An 11,135-nucleotide genomic window follows, 5' to 3' on the forward strand; every position below is an offset into this window, starting at 1 on the left:
CAACACAGGGGAGAAGATTTCCCAGAGAATGCTGATGAATGCCAGTAATTCATCTCATGAGCTACTTCTATCTTCTCATTAATTTTTATTTTGGGAAGAATACACTCCTATTCCTTCCCTCTCCCTGCCCCCACCTGATATTTTTTGCATTCTTCTGGGATTGCCCCTCACCTTTTAAATTGCTATGGTTGTGTCTCCCTCTCCTGCTGGTTCTCCTCTGTGCCTTTGTTATCAGGCTCTTATTATTGTATTGGCAGGCCCTGCCTTATTTGTCCAATGAACTGACAATTCTCGAGCTGATATCCCATCATATGACCTCTTCATGGAGTGGAGACCAAAATTACTGTGTAACCAGGGGCAATAAACCACACCTGATAAGATGAAAGGCTTTCGGCTTTTTCCAGATTCCAGATACTGGGAAAGGGGTGGGGGTGGGTGGGTAGGTGGAAAAAGAACAATGAAAGAGGTAAAAAAAGAAAGGCAAACGGTGCAGCCAGTCATGATGAAGAATATTTAATTATCTGATTTTATTAATCAAGCTTCTCCTCAGGCGACAGGTTGGACAAATGAGTGTCCTTTACTCTGATGAAATGCAAGAGGTAGAGAGCGGGAAGTGTTTCTCTTTGTTCCCTTTGCATCCCTCTGCCTGGTGGCTCGCTGGGGCTGTTTGTGCAGAGGAGAACCTCACGCCCTCCCCATTACCTGATGAGGTGGCAGCTGCTGCATGGGCACAAGAGGCCTCATGGCCTTGTGGAGAGGACACCTTGCCTATTCAGTCAATAAGCACTGTTGCCTGTTGAATCAATATGCACAGAGGGGTGGTACTCTGGCGGAGGGCACCATTGCCATCCTCTCTTGCTTTTGGGTGCTGTCAGTGCCTGTAATTGTGGCTGGACACACACACAAAAAGGATTTCTTCCAATTTTCTGCTTAGTCTGAATGAGAGAGTGGGTAGTTTATGGGCTGGGAGGAGGTGAGCATGATATCTGTATGGGGAGGGAAGGGAAAAAAAGATGTGAAAGTACACCTTGGATGGAAACTGCCTATTTAATAAAAGGGCTTCCTCTTTTATTCATGATTCCTGATTCGAAAACCAGTTTGAGTTTCATGGAATACTATGAAAAAGCACAAGGAGAAACTTAGGACTTACTTTTACAAACACTTTATTTTCCCTACTCAGCTTGCCTTAGACACTAAAAAAGGGGCCACTCTTCTTGCTTTTAACTGCTCCCCATAGAGTAATGGCTTAAAATCTTACTCAGTTCCCAGATGTCATGAGTCAAAGGTCCTTGACCCAGCCTCCAGTGTATTAGTTAAGCATATATGACAGTGCCTGGACTCTCTGCCTATTACTGTGCTACCTTTTATCAGGAAGATTTCAGGCACACGGCAACCAGCTTCAGGGACTGGGATCCTCTGTTTTTTTAAGCCACCTCTTCTGTCCATTTTTTCCAAAGGCCGCATGTAGGCACAGCCTTGGAGTTGTCTGCTTTATTTGCCAAGTGAAGCCCAAGAAAGGACACGTTTTCCTTTGCCATGAAAAGTTTTGTCTTTGGTTTGTTATTAAAGCCTCTTTGTGTTCAAGGGTCTCATTTCTTGCTGCAGGGGGAGGAGGTGTAGGATTTCGGGGAAAAGTCTGATAGGTTCAAACACTCCTTATGAAAGGACTTGTATCTTTGGAGGTCCCTGGCTGGGTAAATCAGCCTAGAGACTCAGTGCAAAATCCGCACCTCTTATCCCTCCTTGGTTATTCAGCTCCACTTTTGCCCAGTTAAAAACACACTGTTTTGGAAGGAAGAGACGTAGCCTTCTGGCAGTGATGTATCTCTGAATGCTCACACCAGCTTCCAAAGAAATACAAGTGTCTCTCCATTAAAAAAATACTCTAAAGAAAAGAGAGTGGAGACAGACACACTCCAAGTTTTCATCTCAGTGAAATATCTTTATTCAATGATCAGACTGACAACACGTAACAAGTGAAACTAGGGTATCTCCATAGTCACAGAATATATGTTGCCTGTCTCCACTGCTGACTCTCTCTGGGTAGGCACCTGCTGAGACAATGCTGTAGTCCCCATGTCACAAAATCATACCTGTCTTACTTTGTGACTTTAAACCTCTTCACTGCTCACAGGGGCAAGTTGCTTTTCTGTGTGCATTTGAGTTTAAATGAGATGCACACACATAAATTTATAAGTTGAAAGCTTCCTTATGAAGGCTTTATTTTTATTCTGTCTTATTGTATTGTTCTTTTTATTAAAACTGAAGGCAACGCCAACTGAGAAATATATTTTTATTCTTCTATATAGAAAAACACAACAAGCTCTGTGGTAGGAAATAGAATGAATAACTGACAACTCTTGAAAGGGGATTAGAAAGCATCAGTGTAATGATGCATAAATCCCATGTTTTGCATACAAAGGTTTCTTCAGAAAAAAATGCAGATTTGATATCAAAATGTTTAAGTAATACTGAAAGACTTTAACATTTTCATATTTTTTAATACTGAATTGGGAAAAAGTGATATATACTATTTCATTAACTAAAAAACTAAATACTTTCTTTCTTTGGAATGATTGCTATTTTGGATTTTCTTTTCTTTGTGTGATAGTAAAATAAAGATGAATGGCAAAAAATAGAAGCTTGAAATGCAAATGAACATTTTGCAAATTAAAATAGTTCAGCTGACCCCTTTTTCAAATGATTGAGTTGCTGAAATGTAACAAATTATTTATGTTCAAAACAAGAAATGATTTACTTTTAAATTACCAAAGAATGAAGAAGTTATTTTTCTGCCGAGTTCTAATATAATAGCTTTTGCAGTGTAGTTTGGGGATATTTTTGCATTTCTGCTTGACCTGGAAATGCAAATGATTTTCATTTGTTACAATTATTGTGCTACCTGTCTAATTTAGTCTATATAATCCTGAATGCAGGAAACACATCTTCCCCTGGGGCTGCTGAGCTCTGAAGGCAACTCCTCACCCCAGAAGGCAGCTGTCTAGAAGAAAATCATGCCGCGCTGATTTTGTCAACTCCTCCTGCCCATGACAAGTACATCTAGAGGTCTACAAAGCCTATCAGGTTTTTAAAATATGGCGTGCTTTCAGAAAGTGAAGAGTCCTGGATATGCTTACTCAAAATCAACTATCAATGTTTGGGAGCTTTTGATCCAATATTGCCTGCCTTGAAGAGGAAAACAAAGAGTATTTATGCTGTTGGACAGGAATGGTGCCTGTTCCTGCCCCACTGACCTCTTCTCTGCACAAAGACAGTAACAGGGTGATGTTCCACCTTGCACTCCAAAGCCTCTCCTTTAGCTCCAGCTTCTGTACGTGACACAGAGCTGGAACTGTCTGGTGTTTATGCATTGCACAGAGGCCACAGCTCACAACACTTAATCTCTCAGGGCCTGTGTTCAACCAGCTATACAGAGCAAGTCTAAGAGCTCAGGCAGTCAGAGGTCCAGGTGAATAGGTGCACCAGCAGTTGCTGGCTACAGTGCAGCTGCAAATTGCCCATGTCACCTCTGGAGCCTCGCGTCCTTGTAGGTTGTCTTCCACCCTTTATGCCTTACTGGACTCTGACAGACTCCCCCGTGACAGCTGCTGCGATCTTCTCAAAGCTCAACAGCTGGTAATGATCTAGCAGAAAGCCCACACAGCCTGCCTTCTGCAGTCCTTTTAACCTCAGATTTATTAGCCCTGTTGTCTCCACAGATTTCTCAACAAGCACATAAATTAGAAATATTAATAAAAGGGACACTGTAGGTTTAAACTGATAACATTTATTATTATTTTTTTTTTTTATGGCACAATTATTATCAATTGACATTTAAAAAGGCATCATAATCCATCAAGGTGAAATGGACTCAGAAAGCTATTTATCCCAGGCCAAAAATAATAACAACAGAAGCAGAAGGACTGCAAGAGAGAGCACACAAACAGTTTGAGTCCAGGTCACTGATTACATATTTTGGAGGTGTTTTTTAGCAACTTCATCCTCTGTTTAACCCATTCTCATATTTCATAATTGTGCTTATCCCCTGCCAGGCCCTTCAACTCCTTTATAGTGATTTTTCTCCAAAAATCTTTAGTTAATCCATGATTGGGAGCCTGGTTCTTTGCTCCAAAAAGAGCAGAAGCTGTTATATGTGGGAAGGGCTGAAGAGATCAAAGGTTGTCCTTTTCATAGCAATTCAGGCCTCTGAGCAGCAATTGCCATGGAGAACTGTCCAGCATGGCCATAAACTGTCTTTGATCTGTCTGCTGTTTTGCCGATGGAAAGTTAAAAATAAAGAGAGAATTTGCTTAATTTAGCCCATCCTTGCAAACATGGGAAGAACAGCCATTCTCTCCCTACCTGATTATGAAGGCTACAGAGGCTATTTGTACAGAAATAAGAGCAACCTGGAAGGAAGGAAGGAAGGAAGGGAGGAAGGAAGGAAGGAAGGAAGGAAGGAAGGAAGGAAGGAAGGAAGGGAGGAAGGAAGGAAGGAAGGAAGGAAGGAAGGAAGGCAGGAAGGCAGGAAGGAAGGAAGGAAGGAAGGAAGGAAGGAAAACAGATTTTTTTTCAAATTGGTTGTAGGTTGCTAGTGAATGAATGTCCTTAGTGATGCATGAAAATGAACGTCTTGTGTCCCAGAACAGTTCTTCATCATCCAGATGTACAGAAGGCACTGAGTTCTCCCATGAATCACTAGCACTATGCTGGACTGCTGTTGTTTTGTAGCTGTATCTGCAATTAAAAAAGTAGTCCTTCATGCATTTTCTACTATGTAGATGCCCAGCAGAAGATAATATTCTGAACAGTGCCATGTTGAGGTGTCCCATTTTCCATCAGGGAGGAGACCGGCACTTCCAAATGGGCTATTTTCAGAAAAATGCCTGAAATAAGTGCTCCTAACTTCCATCTGAAGTCACTTGTCTCTCTCCATTGTCAAGAGAGAAAGCCTCAACATGTAGTTTAGATTAATTATCCGAAAGTTAGGTGCCTAGAATACAGTACCACCTTCCCCCCAACCTTCAAATTCACCGTACAATTTTGTGATTGCATCTCTTTCAAAGAGTGAGACTGACCTTATTTTGTCCTGTATGCTTAGCTACATGTGCACTGGACTGTTTTGTTTTGGTAGACAGATTTTTTTTCAGTGTGTTTATATGAAAAACTGCACACACACAAAGTGAACCTAGTAGTAGGCGGGTATCAATGAGGTTAAGCTGCCTACCAGTGTCTTGGTTGAATGGGAAATATTTACACTATACTGTTGGGGTGCAGCTGCCAACTATAGTCATCATTCCTCAGTAGGCTGGTCCAGAGTCATTCACATTCTGGCTACAGGCATACGGAAAGTAGATTTCTTGTCCTAGGACTATTTCGAGATTTCAAGAGATGCTACTACAACAAATCAGTGTGAAAAGTCAAACTCTCAAGGGCTCTCCTCCACTCCCCCCCCAAACAACCAATAACCAATCAAAAAAAAACAACCCCCCAAGCTACTTTTTATTTTCAGTTCTTTAGTCTCAGCTCAATAAAATCCCTTCATTTTGATCATTATTAAAAGTTTTGTCTTGTTATTGATCTTTCAATTATATATTCACTTAATTTTTAAATAAAGATGTAATCTCAAACAAGGTAAATTAACCTTTTCTAAAACTACTGGAGCAATGTGTTTCAACAATCTGAAGGGTTTTCAAAATCTTTTTGAAAAATGAATAGTGAATCCAAACAACGCCAGCCTGGTAGTGTACTGTAGCACTCTGTGTGTGCATAGTAAATGCATGTGTTTGCTGCTGACCCAGTATCCTGGTCACTTCAGTGCAACTGGAAAATCAGCTGTTTGCCAAAAAACTAATTATGAATGCTTTTCCTAAAACATATTTATATTTTGTTATATTATATTACGTATGCTTTTCCTAAAGCAGCTGTCTGTCCTGATTAACAAGTGGCACAGTTAGCCACCTAGTCTTGTTACACAGTTAAATCCACACTGTTTTTCAAAGTCTTTTTCTCTATTTCTGTACCTATTTTCACAATCCAGCAGTCCAGTCTGTGAGGCATCCTGGAAAGCAGCTACAGCATGCATACAGATAATTTATGTGGGAATAAATACATTCTGTATTGCATGTATAATAGGGGTTTTGTCTGTCTGGGATGGTCACAGATTGCAGTGTGTGCAAGCTTGACAACCTTACCTTTCTCAACAATTGCTTTGATTTCTACAAGGGAAAAAGAAAAAAAAAAAGAAAGAAAAAAAAAGTTATGTGCTATAAAGTTTCCAGACAGCTCTGATATCCTGTAAGGATTTTAACTAGTCAACACCTTTCACGATAGGCTTTGCAAATGGTTTTGTGAAACAGTGTTTTAGTTAACAGTAATTAATTCAATGTTAAGACAGATCGAATATTATATGATCACTGCTTGAACCATTTCTTCTCTCAAAGGCAAGCAGGAGACGGCAGCGTGTCCTGCAGAACAGCACATCTGGGCTGCTACAGACCAGGTGGGGACATGAAAATTGTCTTACATCCTTGTCCTCCATTTTAAGTTGAGTCATCCTCATGGTGAACAGATGTCACTGGGTGAGAAGTGATACTTTTATGCATCTGATTTCTATGCAAAGATTCTCCTGTAGTTACCTGACACAGTAAATCCCATGATTTACAAGCCAAGAACAACCTTGAATTTTTGTATATATGGGCTTCTGCAGCTTTGCAGGGTGGAAAAGAAACACAGAAATATCTACAGAAAAAAAGATCCATTAAATTAAAATCAGTTACAGGTGGGCCCCTAAAGCATTTTTTTTCAGGTGATTCATTCTAGAAAGCACAAGAGAAGCTGAGAGTTCTCCTAGCTGCTATAAACTTCACACTTCCCAGGGTGTAGACATGCAGTTTTAAAGAAATGAATAATGGCTGACAATAACTCATGGTTATTCCTGTAGAATACCCTAAGCCCTACTTACTCCAACAAGGTGTAGTGCGTGAAGTGATTGTGATCCATGCTCTGCTGTGCCGAAGAGCCTCTTGCCTGATGAGACCTTAAGTCTAGTTTCAGGACAAGCTAGGAGCCGGGATGGTTTGTACTGTCAAATTTCTCTGTAGGTCCTGAACAGAAATGGCAGGAGGGCATGAAGATGTGTCCTCAGAGCTATACAAAGGGAGTCCCAAGAGGAGAATAAGCCCTGTGTTGACAGTGAAGTGAGAGCAGTAGACAAAAAAGACTTGGGGAAGATATTGGGCAGGAGCATGATACATTGGCAGAACAGACTGGGAGATATTATCCTTGCAGCCTGTCCTGTCAACACATCATCCTTGTCAGTTCTAAAATTCAGGTCAAACTCCATGAAGAGAGAGCAAAAGAAATTGCACTGTAGTGATTCATTAGTTCTGCTTACAAAACTTGGAGAAAATGTGACTTCTAAATTTAGCCAATACATCAAAATTTCAGCCTCCGCCAGGGACAGTTGTGTCAGGCTGGCCAGATGGCAGGATGGCAAAGCAAGCAAACCATCCACTGAGGCCCTGCAACATCTTGGGAAAGCACAAGATATCTGTGTATAGACTAGAGAAGGAAAAACAGCATCTGCAGGTACACCAAAGGAGATGTTCATCCACTTACTGAGGAGACATGACTCCTCCTTGCCTGTCAGTGCTCACCACTCCTGAGCCAGCCATCTCCCAGGCTCCTTCCCTCCACTTTGGTACCACTGCAACTTTACCCATCCTCTCCCTGGGGATTCTAAGAAAATGATGAAGTGCACAATATTCCTAAGCTTTCAGCGTTTTGTTTTGTTTAATGGGCTCCAGTGGGAGCTCCTATTAATCCACTCTGGAGAGAAGAGCTTTTGTTGTTGTTACTGTTATTGTTGCTGTTGTTTGCCCCCTTCTGCCTGAGGCAGGTCATGAATTATGTGTCTGATGTTTTTCCTCAGCCCCTGGACTTCCCTCTGATGTCCCACAGGGGCCCATTAAGAGCTTCCTTGCCACATCCCTCCAGAGAAAGGCCAAGTGCTGAAGTGGCAGAGGCAGGGGAAGAGGGAGGCTCTTGTGACTCAGAAAACTGGAGGATTTTTGGAGGGGTGCAGCAAGCCACCATTAGGATTTGAATAAAGGCAGGACATCTCCATAGCTACAAGAGCCTGTGTGGATCTGCAGGGGGACTGAGATGCACAACAAAATTAATTGTCTAATTACAGGGCAGAAGTGTGTTTTTCCTTCTCAAATTGCCTTCTGGATCATGGTATTTCCAATCATTTAGTTGCACAAGAACTTAAACTTCAAGGAAATGGATGCTTTTGACCTGGAGCTGACAGCAGGCCCATCTGTGGATCCAGCCCACAAACTACACACACCAAAGTTTACTACATAGCCAAAGTTTAGCCCCAGCTGCTAAAGCTGCCTAAGCCTTTGAGGCAGAAAAAGCCCTAATTTTGTTCCCCTAAGTGACACCTGACATAGCTACTTTTGTGCATTTCAAGTGAATTCCTGCAAGAAGCCATCCCATCTTTTTCATGACCATGGAATTTTTAAATGTACTTCTGTATTTTCTGATGTGACAGTGACACAGACTATGAAAACTGTTTAGGCTACATAGCTGTTTTCCTTCCCTTCCCCTCGCCTCCCCTCGCCTCCCCTCGCCTCCCCTCGCCTCCCCTCGCCTCCCCTCGCCTCGCCTCGCCTCGCCTCGCCTCGCCTCCCCTCCCCTCGCCTCGCCTCGCCTCGCCTCGCCTCGCCTCCCCTCGCCTCCCCTCGCCTCCCCTCGCCTCCCCTCGCCTCCCCTCCCCTCCCCTCCCCTCCCCTCCCCTCCCCTCCCCTCCCCTTCCCTTCCCTTCCCTTCCCTTCCCTTCCCTTCCCTTCCCTTCCCTTCCCTTCCCTTCCCTTCCCTTCCCTTCCCTTCCCTTCCCTTCCCTTCCCTTCCCTTCCCTTCCCTTCCCTTCCCTTCCCTTCCCTTCCCTTCCCTTCCCTTCCCTTCCCTTCCCTTCCCTTCCCTTCCCTTCCCTTCCCTTCCCTTCCCTTCCCTTCCCTTCCCTTCCCTTCCCTTCCCTTCCCTCCCCTCCCCTCCCCTCCCCTCCCCTCCCCTCCCCTCCCCTCCCCTCCCCTCCCCTCCCCTTCCTGCCTGTACTAAGAAAGAAAACTTTCTGTAGTAGTGTGCCAACCTGGCCTCCCTTCAAGTGCTCTGTCTGTCTGCTTTTTATCCATAAAATTACATACTGGAAAGTCCCTCTAAAGAACATAATCAGCTGAGGCTGCAGAGTCAAGTACTGGAAAGCTAAAGCAATGCCAGACTTAAGATTGCTTTTGCTCATACATTAAGCGACAAATGCATTAGGATGTACTAAGGACTTTTGGAGATGTTTGGACTCTTGTAGAAGGTGGAAGGATCTGTCTCACAAGCAGGACTGATAAATTACCTGAGAAGTGATTTATTTGCATGAACTGTCCCTCACCTGTGGTACCAGTATCCCTTTCCCTCTGTTGATTTTGTCCATTGTCTGTGTCCTCTACAACTTCCAGGAGGTACTAAAACCATAGTGTCTGTGGCACGCGACACAGCACTCTGCAGCAGACAAGGGAAGAGGAGGAGGAGGAGGCAGATGGGGATTTAGTTCCCTGGTTCAGACAACCTCTGAGAGGGATGAAAGGGCATTTTTCAGCCCAGAAGGCAGCAGAGGAGTTTTGAGCCTGACACTTCTGTTCAGGAGCTTCTAGATGGATCACAGCTCTCTGTGGTTCGTTCATGGCTTATTCAGTCTCCTTTGGTGATGAGCTGTCAGTCACTGCCAGCAAGGCACTGAAAAAGAGCTATAAAAGTAGTGCTGTTTTCTGACCCTTTAAAGGTTTACATGGCCAACCCTGAGGAGAAAAGGAAAATTTACCCACAGCAGGTCAACAGAGGGCAGAGCAGCTGAACGATGCATGGCCAAAGTAAGGCAATGAGAAGCCCTCTTGCCTACCTAAAGGGAAATCTGGCTGAGGATGGGTGAGGGCTGTCAGGGGCAGCTGGTACAGATGCTGTCCCTCTTCCCTCACACCTGTCTAGACTACTGGCAATATAACAAGGTGGTGAGTTTCCTCACTGACTAAATACTTAAGCTTATTCACAGCTTATGTTGCCAAAAATAAAACTAATTTGCTGAAATGTTCCATTTAGTTCTATTATTATGGGAGTAAGCTTTGAAAAATGAAAATGTTTTCAGATTGTCAGTGCTCTTTTAATGAAATTTATGAAAACAGCATAAAGAAAAAGAAAAAAAAAAAAAGAAAACCCTTTACCACCTTTTGTATTTATTTATGAAAAAAGTCCCTTTAATTTCCCTTTAGCTTTAGGTACAGACCTTCCCTCTGCTGGACACTGACAGCAGACTCAAGCAGATGTTGCTCTATCCTTGACATGCAGGCTGAAATTCCATCTTTCCCTCATAGCCATGAGGTATAAAAGCATTTCTCAGTAATGAAAAGAGAGATGTTGTTGTCATCAAAGCAGAGCTGGAGCCCCAGACAAATACCTATGTATTAATCTACCATGGGCATCATGTAGATTTGTTCCTCTTGGCTCTTGCAAAAGCAGGTAGAGACTTGGATGTGCTTTAGCCACAGGAACTTCCCTGTGGACATCAGACAGTAATTGCAATACCTATGACTGGGTAAATATACAAGACAATTGTTGTCAGCTTTGTTTTTGTTTGTTTGTTTGTTTGTTTTACAAATACTGTTCTAAATTTGGTTTACATGCTAATACACCAGTGGTAGAGACAGGACAAGGTTGAGAATCAGTTCATAATTACCTATCACTTTCTATTTTGTTTAACAAGTTTCTTTTACTCACTTGAGGAACCATGAAGAATATGGAGTGCAAACTCACATTACTTCACATCTCCAAATCTGTCACCTTTAAATCAATGCTAGTTAATAATACAGGTAAGCTCTCACTTAACTAACAATAGTGATACAGGAGATACATCTAGCTCCTATTTCATATCCTGACACCGGTTGTTAGGAGTGTTGCTAAATACACAAAACTCTACTGCCAAGGACATTAAAAGGAATTTGAATGCTGGATTCAAGCAGCCTCCTGCATATAGCTGAAGATCTACAATTTCACTTAATCATTTAACTAAAGTTGAAACACTGCAT

This window comes from Anser brachyrhynchus, assembly GCF_964034855.1.
Source record: "Anser brachyrhynchus genome assembly, chromosome: 1".
NCBI classification, from domain to species: domain Eukaryota; kingdom Metazoa; phylum Chordata; class Aves; order Anseriformes; family Anatidae; genus Anser; species Anser brachyrhynchus.